The sequence below is a fragment of the Chrysoperla carnea genome, chromosome 3 (assembly GCF_905475395.1).
Source record: "Chrysoperla carnea chromosome 3, inChrCarn1.1, whole genome shotgun sequence".
In the NCBI taxonomy this organism is placed as follows: Eukaryota; Metazoa; Arthropoda; class Insecta; order Neuroptera; family Chrysopidae; genus Chrysoperla; species Chrysoperla carnea.
In genome coordinates this window covers 89,030,870-89,047,236 of record NC_058339.1, presented here as the reverse complement: position 1 = coordinate 89,047,236, position 16,367 = coordinate 89,030,870, and the positions used below count along the sequence as shown (strand labels likewise).

The 16,367-nt window shown below is 29.0% G+C and overlaps 1 protein-coding gene across 2 annotated transcripts in view; it reads left to right on the top strand.

Annotated features, from left to right (window-relative positions):
* Window positions 1-16,367, top strand: part of LOC123296741 (CUGBP Elav-like family member 2) — a 430,459-nt gene that overhangs the window by 294,043 nt on the left and 120,049 nt on the right. The window lies entirely within an intron of this gene.

Below are 16,367 nucleotides of genomic sequence, written 5' to 3'. Positions count from 1 at the left end.
ATAATAGTTTTGGATTATTTCACAAACACATAATATTTACGCCATACACGTTGCCTATTTACTAATTTTTTAAGTGAACTTTAACATTGATCGTTGCATTGAATTAGAATTTATTTTTTATTAACAAATAGAAACATTTGCGCCACTAACTCATTCGTTACTAATGATATTTGACACCTAAGAAACACATTTCATGAGGTGTTAGCAAAATGCGAGCGATTTTCTTCATTTTCCATTATTTGTAACATCTTTCACTGTACTTACTACAAACCAGACTGACAGGTAAAACCTCTCATCATCCTTGTGACTTTAATAATATAGGCATACAATCACTTACACACGTCTACTTCCCACATCCGATTGGCACACCCTCTCTTATTCCTGTCAACAAAAACCAGTTGACAACTTTATAACCAGGAATAGTTGATCAGGATTATAATAATGATGACAATGCAACATCAACTGAAACAAGCAACAACCAACTTGTGTAATAGACTTGTAATTGTAATAGATAGTCTCTCTAGTTGAAGGGAGTGGTGATACTAACAAGGGGGAAAGTTGGTAAAATCTCATACCCAGTAGCGAATTTCTAATTTAGTTTATAAATTTGTTACCAACTTTTGATTACATGATTATTTTAATCGAATATCATGTAATTCGTTTTTTTTAGAAGGATTCACATTTAGGTAGGGTTGGAAAGCTGAATAATTTCATTTTAAAAAGGATTCAACAAGTTGAGATGATTATAAAAAGGTCCAGAAACCATTTTATAGTTCTTCAAAATAGCAAAATTTCAAAAGCATGCACTTTGATTATGAATTTTGTTATAACTTCATCAATGTAGACGAAAAATACAAATAAAGTTGTTCGATATCTGCTTCTTTTTCTCTTTCTCGAAAGGTAAATAATTAAACAAAATTTTCAATTTTCAATATTATGAAAATTAGTCGAGGTATCGAAAAATGTTATTCTTACTTTTCGTCTTATGTAAGTTATAACATAATTCACCATCAAAATTGAAAATCAATATATTTTTTTAAATTTGAGTTCCCCAATGCCAAGCTCATACATCCTCAATTAGTCAGGTACAAGGAGTTTTCAATAATTTATTAAGGTTTTAACTTTAATTTAAATAGTCTTTTTGTTTATTTTCACCGACTAGTTTTGGAGAAATCTATGAAATCATATCCAGCTACCGTTTTCCCATAAGATCAATGATAAATATGCCTAGTCTGGAAGTTATGTATTTATTTAAATAATCGGGCAACCCCCCCTAAAATTATTAGAATTGATTTAGACTTAGTTCAACTTCATATTTTTAAAAAATCAAGCCTTTTATCCAAAATTGTTATGGCATTGGTACATCCTTAAATCGTTTTTTATATCGAAAATGCATCGACATTGCGACTCAAGGCAATTGTAAACTGAAATAAGGTTTCCTAGAATTGGGATTAGAAAGCGATCTCAATCACTGATTTTACGAAAAGAGTCAGTGAAAACCGGAAAATCACAAAATCTTTGGGAAAAAACAAACTACAAGTTACGAAAATGAATATTTTTAAGCGTTCAAACTTTAGACTAAGTATAATATACCTTGATATATTTCATATATACATGATATAAAAAGGAGTCTCATGAATATTATGCGTCTCAATTATCCTCTTTAGAAAAGTGTAGGTACTCAAAATATAAAATATTTCGCCACTATGTAATTTGTTACAAAATGTATCGTCAATATATAATCGAAGACGAATATTAAAGCTCCTTATATCTCTCACAGTATCATCCAATATTTCATGTTATAAAACAACCACCCTTCACCCACATCATTCTACAGAGAGTCCCAAACAACGTTGTAACAATGTTGTATTCCTAAAAAATTGTATGGTTTCTCCAGATGGCTTTTGTGCTTATAAACTACTCAGAATAGAATAGTAAACTCGTAACAATCGAATCTTGATTTTATTTCAGGTTTACAATACTTCCTTTACTTTATACAAGGAAGTAAAAATGATGGTTACAAACGCCTTTTCGTCAAAGAAAAATATGTCCCGAAAGACTATGAATTTTAACACACTTATATTAACAAATAATAAGTAAGGAAATTTTTAGAAGTCAATTTTCACGTCTTGAAAACTTATCATATCCCAGTATCCTGACCAAGACTAGCAGGAATAATTTTATCTTTTAACTTGGCTATACTAAAAGGTAAGAAACTAACTATAAATCATAGTTTAAAAAACTAAAAAAACACGGTTTATTGCACTAAAAAGTGTATAATAACCTTAATTACAATGTAAAATTCAAAGCGTGGAATGGTCGGTATTTATAAAATCAGCTAATTTAAATAGTCAATGTAGAAGCTACCCCACGCTTTGAATTTCGCAGTAAAATTCAAGTTATTAACCTCATTTTAGTTCAATAAAACGTACTTTTTTAGTTCTTAAATCTATCTAACGGATGATATGGAGTCTTTCGGGAACTTGTCTCTCGAAAAAGCGATATATATTGTCTTTTTTTAAAGTTTAACGTCTTTTTTTTTACCTCATGGACTATGAATCTACAAAAAAACTTTTTGCTTAAGTTTTGTACTACAATGTCCTTTCAAATGATTTTTCAGGTTCATAATTTACCAAAAGCTTTGATAAAATATTATGAACCAAATTTTTTCTAAATTTTAAAAATTAAAACTTTATTTCTAGATTTCTGAGTTCTCTAGCGTTCTGTTTCGTGACTTCCTGTATAAAAAATTGTCTCTTACATACAAAATATTAAAAATTCAGCTCTTAAATGAATATAAGTCATTATATTTGATCGTTATATACAAATATATTATATATACATTTTTCCCCAAGCTTTTGCTATAAAGCTCTGGCATATTATAAAAGCTTATACATCACATAGGACGACAGCAAAACAAGTACCTAGTACTTCTTGATGGTTGATGATGATGGTTGTTTGGTAGTTATGGTAGGCTGTATAGAGTGTTGCATATATACTTTTTTTTATCAACGAACATGTTTTTAAAAATAAGTTAGAAGCTCCTCGACATGACGTAGTTACTACTCAGAGGAGTTACATACTACACATTACAGAGAGAAAGAAAGATTTGATTTAATGAATGGTTGAATTTAATAAAATAAAAACAAAAATTTTATACAGAATAATTTCTATATTCCATCTTTTTTCTGAATTAATTACAGCAACTTCTTTATATAACGAATATGACATGTTATATGTGGTTTGGATATAAAAACCAAGAACCGTATTTGCTCTTGATTTCAAAACTCGAAAAGTTGTTCCTCAATGGAGAAACACGAATTGGGGGAAATGACTTAGAAAATGGATGGACCAATGCTTGATAAATAAATACAGTTGAACCTCGATAATCGTAAATGTCCAGTAATTGGAATATTTTTCGTCCGCTCTTTAGCAATCACTCAAAAATGATATTGTTTGTATATATATTTAGGATGATTTTTTTTTATGATTCTAAAAACACAATAGCATCACAATAACACGTCTTTAATGCTGTGTGTACAGTCTCATCTTAAATACATACATTCCAAGACTATTTTTTATACAATGATTTATTTTATTTACAATGAATTCTTTCATACAATTCCAGTGATCAAAACCACCCCTGGCTTTTATGCAGCTCCGATTTTCGATACTTTGCTGTAAATATTTTCTACAATTATAGGGATTATAGAACCTCGATCCTTCTCACGCTATACTATCCTCGAATCGGACTATTTTCTAATCTTTACCATATGGATATTAGTCAAATTTAAGGATAACATCTCTACTTACTAGAGTTCTTCTGGAAAACTTTAACCGCAAGAAAATGTTTTTTCTTGTTTCAATCTGAGAATGAGTGTTTTAAACTTTTTATAGCTCAACTGTTTATGTTTCTTCGAATAAAAGTTTCGTTAATTTTCATTTGCAGTTTGCATAAATCTTCCTTCAAAGTTTATAGCGACCCGAAAGATGTCCCGGTATTACTAGTATTTATAGCTTCTTGTATTAATCTCAAATTATTTAGAATAAAGTTTTTTCGTTATCAAGCTCTTAAAATAGAGGATAATCCTGATGTCGAATTGGCCATGTTACCCATAAAATTGAAAAACAAACTTGATATCACCATAAAAAAGTTTGAAAGTGACATTAAAATTGATTAAAAAACGAAGAAGTTATAAGCAATCAAAGATTGCATTCAAAGGTTGCCTATCTCCTTTTGGCAAAACAAAGTTTTTTCCCTCGTACAACGTCGCTAGTAGGTATTTTCTATTTATTTAATTAGGAATTTTAAACGTTCATATCTTACGAGTAAAGATTTTTAAAAACCAATTTCACTTTCTATTTGTGAAGTGAGAATTCTTCATTTGAAGTGATGAAAAATTTTTGTCGGATCCCCTGTTCTCAAAGCAATTTAACAATTAGTTTGAAATGAAATTATCACCTCTTTTTGAGCTACTGCCCACCAAACAACATCGTTTACCCACATGCATACTCATGAAAAATATATTTCCTTTTCACAAAAGCAGTTTGGGAATTGTAAATTATGTTTTATGTGGTAATCTCTTTTGCATAAATTTTTATACATTCTCACAACAACAAAAAAATCTCATTTACTAATTTTTTTCTGGTATTGTTTTGAATATTACATTTTTATATACATCATCATCAAAAACCAGAAATATAATACTATAACTCCCACACTACTTAATGCAACAAAACCACTTCCGAAGTTTTTAAATTCCCAAAGGAATCTTACACAACCCATCTCTCTAATTATTATTATGCTATAGTTGCTTGCTGACTTGCGGATGGGATGTGTTTGGGACACTTTTGTTATAATTATTATTTTGAATGGGTGTGTTCTAACTGGTAATTTGGGTAATTTAATATTTAAATAAAATTATAATTTTAATAATTTACAATTTTTTTTTAAGTTATAAACTTAATCTTTTATAGGAGTCCGTAACTCATTACAATTTTTTTTAAATCTTGATAACACAACCAAGCCTGAGTAAGCAACGGCTTCCGTGACGTACACAGGTAAAAATTAAATTCTTAAAAGAATATTAATCGCTTAAGGTAATACCACTAGCACCAAGGAATTTTTAGATTTAGGGTTGAAATTATTTGTACTTTATTTTCAACTTTGATGATAAATTTTGTTATAACTTCATGAATGTAGACGAAAATAAGAACAAAGTTTTTCGATATTTGTCTTCGAAATATCGAAAGCTAAATAATTAAACAAAATTTTCAATTTTCGATATTTAGAAAACTACTCCAGATATCATAAACTAATTTTAATTCTTACTTTTCGTCTTATATTGTCAAGTTATAACATAATTCACCATCAAAATTGAAAAAAAATATTTCTTCAAGTTGTGTCCCCACTGTCGTGCACTCATACATCCGCAAATAATCCGGGCACAACCGTTTTTTTTTTTTTTTTTTCAAAACTTTTAAAATTTTAATTTTAAATAGTAAAATAAAATTTTTAGAATTGATTTAGACTTAGTCCAACATGGCTTTGATGCTCGTACATTCTAAACTAGTGGGGTAAATCTACCGGTTTCTGATAATCAATTCGGAAAATTTTGGCAGAAGGCTGATTTTTTTGTTAAAGCTTTCTTTTGTTTTAAAAAACAAAGAAAAGAAGTTTTAGGCATGAGGTTTTGGTACAATTTTTTGGTGATGTTTTCTAGAATATCCCTGCGTCTATTGCTTTTTATGAATTTTTGTATCGACCTTGCTTACTGCCGAACCCTGAACACAAAATAACCTCAAAATCTCAGTAAAACCGCAGTTACCTCATATTTTCAACTTTCTCGGATAACTTTCGAAAAATGAAGGAATGGAGTTGAAATTCAGGAAAAAGATGAAACTTCATCTTAACTGCTGAAAAAAAATTTCCTGAAAGTTAGTTTATTGTGAAATGATATTTATATTTCAGTTGATTTTCAACTTACATGCAATTCAACCCCATTGAATTTGAAAAAATGCATTGAATAATGAATAATAAAAAACTAATAAAATCACTTGATGATGCATGTAGTTGATTTTTCCATCATTTTCTTAAGCACTTGAACGACAAACCTACCTCCTACATAACAATCCACCTAAAACCTAGATATAGGTAACCTACCTAGTCATCGTAATCATTATATGACAGACAATGATTGTTAGTAGAAAAATATGAATCATATTTTTGTTGTATTATTGCATAAACTATGTGCAATAATGATATAGAAAAAAAAAACAGGCTTTGTGGTGATTAGTGCCATCGTTTGCTGGGTGTATAACTTTCTTATACAATAAATTTCTCATTGCATCGAACGATTTTAGTCATATTTTCTACAATTTTGTGTTAAATATTTCGAATCTTATTCGAAAAAAATTCCCTCAATAAGATCAATTTTATGATAAAACTCTACTAAGTAACAAAATGTTAGTCGCCCGATGCAAATTCAAATTTGCAACATTTAAAGATACCTCTTTCGTTCGCGTGTTGCATGGACAAAATTTTTTTTGCATATTTTAATACATCAATTTTAAGGTTGATCAGACCTTAAGCAACAAATGTATAAATAAAAATCTGAATTTGAAAATCTGGTCGAAAATCTAATTGGTTACTCCTAAGTATCAAATAATTTTTTGGCAAGAATCTGACGAAATGTTTTCATGTAATAATTGCTAAAAATTGCAATTTTAACAAGTTGTGAATAGCAAATGTTGGATCTTATATTATTTCTCTAGCTTACTTTTTTCTGTCTATGCGAAATCTTCCTTATTGCTCTATCAAATTTCATAATTTATCCCTCATTTTCAAGCTACTGTCATAAAATAGACTACCGATTTAAAAAAGTACCGCTTAGGTTAAAATAGGCTAGAGAAATGTTATTAACATTTAATTTTGTTCATTTTGTAATTTGTATATCATACCTGTAACAAAATTGCCTATAAATAGAAAAAAAGTAAATTTCTGTTGATATTTATCACTATTTCTAGCCACGGGAATCATAGTCCAGAATTCCATACAAGTCGAGCTAGTACATATTGATAATGTTGCTACACCTTTTATAGATTTATAAGTAAAAAACTTTTACTTTTTTTAATTAAAACTCATACATTACGTTAAAATTCAAAAGAAAAATATTCTTCACAAAATTAAATAAATTTTCGCTCGACAAGACAGACAGAGTCAACAGAAGATTAAATATTTTTAGTAATTAAATAATTATATAAAATCCTATAATAATATTTTATAAAATTCTTACAGATAAAAATTTTTAATTCCTATAAAAAATTTAGAATGTAAGCAAAATTACAGTTTACTGCTCGATCAAAGAGAAATCCTCAGTCATGAAATTTTTATTGAAGAAATGTACAATTTTTGTATACAATTCGAGAAATTCTTTTCTTTCCATTCAAAACTCTTCTTTACTACGTTTCAGTTTGATTTTTAGCTCGATTCGTCTTTTTCAGACTTTACAATCAAATTAATTCACTTTATACTTTTGTTTGGAAAAGTGATGCGACAAATTTTTTTTTGCTAGATATATTTTCAGGATGTAATCAATAACTTTCCTCCAGAATGTTTTAAAAAAAAAAAACTTATTGTAAAACTCAACAGACAGAACAGACCTCTCTCTATTGTAAGAATATTTTTCCATAACGATTGTAAAAAAAAAAAATGTTAAAGCACTCCAATTATATTTTTTTATTTGTAGAATTTGAGTTCGAAAATAATCATGTATTTTTATTCTAGAAAATATTATGAAGAGAATATAAGAAAGAGTAAGAATGACTATTCAAAAATATTATATAAATATGAATAAATTGAAATTCCCAATTGGATGACAGAATTTGAAAGACATTTTTTAACGTATTTTTTTTTTTTAATAATGGTTGATTCAAATTATATGTTCCGTTTCCTTTCTACTCGTTTTTATACCATGTATATATGAAATATACATAGTATATTAAGTTTAGTCCCAAGTTTGTAACGCTTAAAAATAATGATGCTAGGAAAAAAATTTTGTCATAGGTGTTCATAAAATCACCTAATTAGTCCATTTCCGGTTGTCCGTCCGTCCGCCCGTCTGTGGACACGATAACTCAAAAACGAAAAAAGATATCGAGCTGAAATTTTTACTCAAGACGTAAAAATTGAGGTCAAGTTCGTAAATGAGCATCATTGGTCAATTGGATCTTAGGTCCGTACGACCCATCTTGTAAACCGTTAGAGATAGAACAAAAGTTTAAATATAAAAAATGTTCCTTATCAAAAATTAAACAACTTTTGTTTGAAACATTTTTTCGTAAACATCACTGTTTACCCGTGAGGGCGCCAATTAGGCGGAAATTTTATAATATGTACTATACTTGATTATCAGTTATGTATGTGTCACATGTTTGTATGTGTAATGTGATAAAGAAATCAACATTGACTATGCATGGTATTTCAACAATTAACTCAGTCAATTGTTTGTTTTCACTTGTTCATTCCGTTATGTTAATATTTGTTCGAACTAAACATTTCCATGAGGCTTTTGTCTTCGGTTTATAAGAACCTGCATAATTCTTATGATAGACATAAGGTTTGAAGCCTTAATTTTACTTTTTCCTTCAATATTGGCTAGAACGATAAAATATTTTAAAGATTTCCGGGCGATATCTAAAAATTCGTTTTCAGAAACTTTTGAAACGGGGAACTCTTTTTTTCTACCCTTTTGCCAATTACGAAATATATACCTATATTTTCCCTAAGGCACCATAATAGAACATTCAATATCTATTTCCAAGGATAGAAATCCATTTTTTCAATGTTAGCCACATTTAATTCTCCAAAATTTCCTTTCGTTATCGTCAAAACTGCTATGATATATAATCTCCTTCGAAGCAGTGGTTTAAAAAATATCAGTAAACAGATTAAATTATGTTTTTGGATACAATTTCCAATATTTTCCATTTTCCAAATCTATAATACAATTAGCCTTTTTCCTCTGAAGATTAAAAAAATATCCTCTAGATGGCAGGATATATTTGTACCCCCCCCCCTAGTGTAGCCATCTAGCGGATCCTTTTTTAATCTTCAGAGGAAAAAGGCTAATTAAAAGTAAAAATCGATTTCCTAGATTTAATTACAAATTTATAACATACAAGGCAATATTATTAAATTTGTGTTAAAAGCAAGAATTAAAAGTCTCGAATAAAAATAAAAAATAAAAATTCTCCACATATTGCTGCGTACAACAAAATGAAAAAAACCGATTTATTGGAGAAAATTAAATTAAAAATTGGCAGAATTATGTTACATATACCTAAACACCACCTTCCTCCTACTTACTCCAGAATCAAAGTCCTGTATTGCCTCGTTCCATATGGGCACCATTGACTGTGAAAAGGATATAAATGGTAAAAATATATACAAAACACATACCATAACGTTAAAATAAAGGAAAATGATTACACAAAACTTTATTTTTATAACTTATTAAGCAGGGCCTGAATAAATGAATTTTTTTTAAATGTATACACAATTTTGAAATTGGGCAAAGTGAAGTATGCCATTTTGAAATTATGTGGAAAAATTGAAAGTCTGGCACCAGAGAGCGATTGTATTTTCTGCATTTACTATTTTGCGTTCCTGAGAATAGCTGCGAAAACTGGTGATTTTAAAATCATTTTAAGCCAATTTTTATACCCTATATATGGCGATAGACTAATTTTAGTCCCAAGTTTTTAACACTTTTAAATATTGATGATAAGAACAAATTTTTTTTTATTGTGATCATAAAATCAACTAATTAGCTCATTTCCGATTAGTTCATTTCCATGCTCAGGCCACAAAAAGTGAATTTGAGTTTGTAAATGACCAGCATTGATTAATTGAGATCAATTGGATCTTAAGTCCGTAGAATCCATCTTGTAAACCGTTAGAGATAGAACAAAAGTTTAAATGTAAAAAACTGTTTCTTATAAAAAAAAAAACAACGTTAGTTTGAAACATTTTTTCTTAAACATCATGATTTTCCCATATAGAGAGATGAAAATCTATAGGTAGCTTCAATTGGTGAAAAATTTTTCAAAAAATGAAAAAAAAAATTCTAGAAAAGGCCGTTATAAACTTTTTGGTTCTTTCAACTGATTTAATTTATTAAAAACTAACGTATAAAATTCAAGTTTTTATTACACTCCTTTTCTAAATTCTCCTGCACTATAAATATTTTTGAACGAAAATTTGTTACATCATTTTTATCGTTGCCACGAGTCTGCCTGCAAAGTTTCAGCTAGACTGGACCACGGTATCGATCCAATGTTTTTTCGGCAGACAAGTAGACAAGCAGACAAGCAGACACTACGCGTTAAAAGAAAGGGACTAAAAATAATAAGGAACTAAAATGTACTGTTGAAAACATACTTAACTCATTCTCGTACCAAAATAAAGCTTCATTTTTTGCATTTTTAAATTCTGCATCCTTTGAAATTTTTTACTTTGGCTTGTCTACAATTTTGAAAATACACTAAAGGAATTGTTAACAGAGTGAGAACCACGTCTCAAAGTAGATTGACAAAGATAATAAATGCCAAAGCATTGTCATAATACGCATGTCTTTATATACAACATAATATCCTGGCGCGTATATAAAGTAAGATTATACCACTTTAAATAAACTTAAAACAGTATATTTTGAAAAATAAATTACCATTTTAAAAAATTTTTTCGTAGAATTATGCAGTTGTGAATGTGAAATATAAACAGTTCATTGATGCAGCTGATTCCGGTCATACGATCATGCGCATTGAATACCATCCTTCGGTATTACGTGTTTCTCCGTCAGCTGTTTGAATATTGTAATTTTTGTCTTTGTTAATCTACTCTGTGAAGCCAAAATATACATACTTGGTATACGCTGGGCTCATCTATTTAAAATATATGATCTAAGGTCTACAATACTTTATTCTTAATACATATAAAAATAACATTCATACAAAACGATAGGACACGAATACATTACACGATTCACGATACAATACGAAATACAATAGTAAAAATTTTTATTTAAATTAAATTAAGATTACAACAAAAATGTTCTCTATAGCTTTATAAAGCTCTCTACAGCTATAGTAGCTCTACTTGAAGCTCAAACCAAACCAAAAAAAAAAAAAACACACAAGCAAAACGTACAACGAACGATACAGAAATACAATAAATAAAATGTTAAGTTTTGATTAGTCTGCATATACTAGTAGCAATGTTGCATGTATTGTGTGTATGTATACGCTACGGGGCTACGGAGCTACACGTAGGAATGATGTAGGTGGGGTTAAGGTAGAAATGTAGAAATTGGTACATATAATATCATGGTTAACTTCTACAAGGTGTTTCAAAAACACACTGCTTTCGATACAGCTTTACATTATTTACGCAAACTTGAACATACAGGGTGAGTCATTTTAAACTATTATGGGTAATAGTTCGTTTTGTAGTAAAACAATCAAAAAAACATCAGATTCGTCCTAATTTTTCGGGGTACTTAGTCAATTTTGATCCTAAAAGGTAAGAGATAAAATAACACTTGAAGTTGAAAAGTTGATCCTCATAAAAAACGAACATCTTTTTCAAGAATTATTTTTTCGAAAATTGTTAGCTTTCGGAAAATGTCAAAATGTTGTCATTATCAATTAATTGTATTATTTTGGATCACCCTATACATATGTAGACAACATACAGTGAATAAGTAAGGTTTGGTTCTTTTCGTTGTATTACAAATGTTTTATTTCTACTTCCGTTTCGTTGCGTATTTAAACTTTAACCCCTCCACCTCTGTACAAGAAATCTAGGAAAAAAAGAACACCGTTTTATATATCGCGTCTTGTTTTTTTAATCATACAGAATGTGCTAAGATTAACCAAAATCGAATGTCGATTACAAAAAATATACTTATTTTTCCCTAGAAGAAATACAATTATTTTGGTAAAATATTCGAGAGCCATTGTGCTTGAATAAAAACATTATGAGGATATAGTTTGAGTATCCACCCTGTATTTATCTACAGGTTGTATTTTTTTTAAATGTTTATAGAAAGTACGCGATTCTACTAAATATTCAAATTTTTTGTTTCGCATTGAAAATGTATTTAGGTGATTTTATGAACACCTGTATCAAATTTTTGTTTGTACCATCAATCTAAACGGCAGTAACTTGAACCTTACTGAGTATATCTTGATATATATTTAATATACAGAATGCTTCTTTTTTTAGTTGAAATATGCTTGAAACTCGAAAATTAACTTTTATCGATAAAAATTAAACTTGACCTAGATTTTCAAGCTCACTCTACTCCATAATTGGTAAGCGATAAATGATCACTTTATATTAGAAAGTTGTTAATAATTAAAAAAGTAATATTTTTCGGCAAACCGTACAGTTTAAGCAAAAACAGACTGAAAAGTATCACCCAAACTTTTTTCGTATCAAAATTGTTATTTCGTATAGTTGTTTCCGCGAAATTTAGGCACTCTTCGAAAAAATTTTCCAATAAATCCAATTAAAGTGGTTTGCTTTTGTATAAAGACCGTTTGTATTCAAAATGAATGAACAAACGCAATAAAAGCTTGATTTTTGATATCAATTGTTGTTTAACAAGCTAATCCATTCATATATTACGAAGAAGGCTGCTCGACCTCAATGTCACACATGTAAAATACCGTTAACAGTGTCCCGCATTTTACTTACATGCACCAAATACAATCACCAAAGACAAGCACTACAACTACCCATGAACATAGAAGAAATCTTAGGAGATAAAACTGACTCTACTAACAAATTATACAACTTCTTAAAAACCACCCAACTTCCCACAAAAATATAAAGATAACGTAACATAATATTATATACACACTTTCCTCTTGCTGTCTGTTTTTTTGCTCGCTGTTGAAAGCGAAGTAAAAAAAATATTGTTATTGTCTAAACTCATCGGCTTACAAAAAAATATTTCTTATAAAAAAATTGTGCGTTTTTATAATGAAGAACTTTATAAATTAAAGCGTTATAATCTAATGTTTGTCAGTTATGAATCGTAGTGAAGTTTTAATTGAACCTGAAAACTTAAATTTCAAGTCTGATGTAACATATGTGCCTTCGAAACTAACATTTTTCGTTTGAAGCAATTTCTTCGATTTAATTTATCGATCGACTTTCAAGCATATGTCAACTTAAAAAAGCACCCTGTGTATACAGCGTGTAAAAACATCCGTCACATTTCATTTACTACTTAGATGTGTTGAATAAGATCATTGATCATATTAATTGCATATGATAGGAATACAACCAATTTTAAATTGAATATTCAGTTTTAAAACATACAACCTGTTTATATCCATCCATGTGTTTATATATAAAATTTCTTTGCTTACACATACCTACATAGAATGTATTGTTATGTATCCAAGCCACGAACCCAACTCAGGTATAATCAGTTTCCAATTCATTCTTTTTCCATTCGAATGAGTTTACAGCCCAAGTTTTTCTAATCATATCTCACAGTATAGTTAGAGTGTGTGTATTATATTTATACATATATGTGTCCTATACGTTACCTCATACCCCTCAATGCACTGCACTCCTGGACTATATAAATATATTGAAAAGAGTTTGGAAAATGGAGTTACTGTATACTTAGTTCTTTTTTTCATATACTCTCTAAGGTACCACCCTTGTACAAGGTTGGGTGTTGTAGGTACCCTCTATAGATATACCTATTGGGCTATGCAAGTATATAGTACTACTAGGTTTAGGGCCGAACGTGATATTTGACAGGAGTTTTTGAACGGATGGAAAATTTAAGTAAAGAAAGAAAGATGTAAATAAATCGTAAATTTTCGGGCCTGTTCATGTACTTTCATTAGTTTACGGATATGCGGTCCTGTGCGGTATAAATCGTTGAAATTTATTTGTCAAAAATATTGCAATATCATAATACTTAAGTAATTGTGTAATAAAATAATCAATAATTATACCATGTATATATGAAATATACATAATATATTAAGTTTAGTCCCAAGTTTGTAACGCCTAAAAATATTCATGCTACGAAAAAAATTTTGGTATAGGTGTTCATAGAATCACCTAATTAGTCCATTTCCGGTTGTCCTTCCGTCCGTCTGTGGACACGATAACTCAAAAACGAAAAGAGATATCAAGATGAAATTTTTATAGCGTACTCAGGACCTAAAAAGTGAGGTCAAGTTCGTAAATGAGCAATATGGGTCAATTGGGTCTTGGGTCCGTAGGACCCATCTTGTAAACCGTTAAGATAGAGCAAAAGTTTAAATGTAAAAAATGTTCTTTATAAAAAAATAAACAACTTTTGTTTGAAAATTTTTTTTTGTAAACTTCACTGTTTACCCACGAGGGCGCTTATTAGGTGCAAATTTTATAGTATGCATTAATATATCAGTGTGTGTGTGTGTGAGAATATCAGTGTGTGTGTAGCTATTTAAAAGTGTATATCTTTTTTTATTAACATGACGTCAAAAAACAAACGATTTCGTCATCAACACTGTCTATACATGGTATTTCAACAATTAACTTAGTCAATTGTTTGTTTTCACTTGTTTTAATATTAAGTTTAATAAATGAAAATGACGTTGTAAGAAACTTTTTTATTGATTTATTAATATTATAATTTTTATTGAAAGCATTCTTACTGGTACATAACTTATAAATATATTTATTTATTTTAGGAAATCCTCATTTTGAATATGCAAAGAATTCAATAAATATTTTCAGTATATTTAATTATATGATTTTGATTTTTTAATTTATGTTCTAAAATTTCTCTAATAATTTCAGATTTTTTTCTAATAATTAACAAAATGTATTCAAATCATTTTAGGCTTCAATAACTATGTTTGGCTCTTGACTTAACCGTAGGTTGATACTCGGCTCAAATACTCTCGGCTTGACTTGGCTTGGCTCAATGTGTGTGTCCGATATTGATAAAATTGGCACTGATTATTGTATTATTTTTTTATGTGTTTTGAATATCAATTTTATTTTAATAAGAAAAAAATACCTACCTATACAAGAACATAAAATAAATTAGAAAAAAAAGTTTTTTATTGAAAGCTCTAATTGTCGTGGCTTTTAAAACATTATCTGCTAAAAATCATACTTTTGAAGTGTGACCCTTGTAAATGGCAAATGCAGGCTCCACCTAGCTGTAAGCCTGTCTAAATTTATTTTACTTTTTAAAATTAGATTCTGTACCCGAAAAAACTGAAAAAAAGGCGATGAGAATCTCATTTTCTTCTTCTATAAAAATAGAATATTCTTGGAGGAAATGATATATTAAGATCTGAAAGTCCTGTTTACATATTAAAATAGACACATCCTGCATATATTTTAAAATTATTAATTATTTATTTAATAAATATATGAATATTTAAGTTAAAATTATTGACATAATTTTATAAATTTATTATTTATACCTTCAAATAAATGATGTTTATTATCCAAAAGCAACCTTTTAATTACGTAATTATAATAAGAAGACAAATTTATAGATCAAAGATGCTCTAGTCGATTTTGAATATTCCAAAAAATATGTTTGATCATAATTTTATTTTACTATTTTCGAAAACAATAATGATAAAAATATTTTATCTTCTTTATTTTATAAAGATTTTCGAAACTCATTTTATTCTATATCATTTTTGAAAAAGATGTGTCATCCGGAAAATTGAAGAAAATACGAGAACATTTCTGATAGATTAAGGAGGTAAGACCACGGAAACTTTGTAATAATTTATAGTAGTCTGCGAGATAGCACCCTTTTTGTTAAATGATCAATGCATGCTAGAAACTTCGTGAGTGGCTTACTTTTGGCGTCTACCAAACTTTGTCTCGACTTTTTGGAAAGTGCCGCGTTTTTAAATGATCATGATAACGTTATATTAAAGCTATCGGAAAAAAACGCAGCAGGGAATCGGTCGGACAAGGGACAATTGTTATTCAAACTCCATAACAAAATGTTCTGGATTGTCTTCTGGAACTTCTTGAATTTTCGAATGCAATTCCATGAGAATTTGAATTTTTTTAGCTCTAAACAGAATTATACCAGATATTACCTACAAGTATAAGGTCGATAACCAGATGAGAAATATTTAAACCGATCTGTTAACCAATCGAAATTGGTATCAGAAGAAATATGAACACATTTTGATGGAAAAACTATGATTGGACTGTTTAAAAATCAATAAAATTTTCTAAAAGAAATATATCATCTGATAGATGAAGATCGACCTTATACCGTCTCTTAGATCAAAACAGTTCAGAGTGA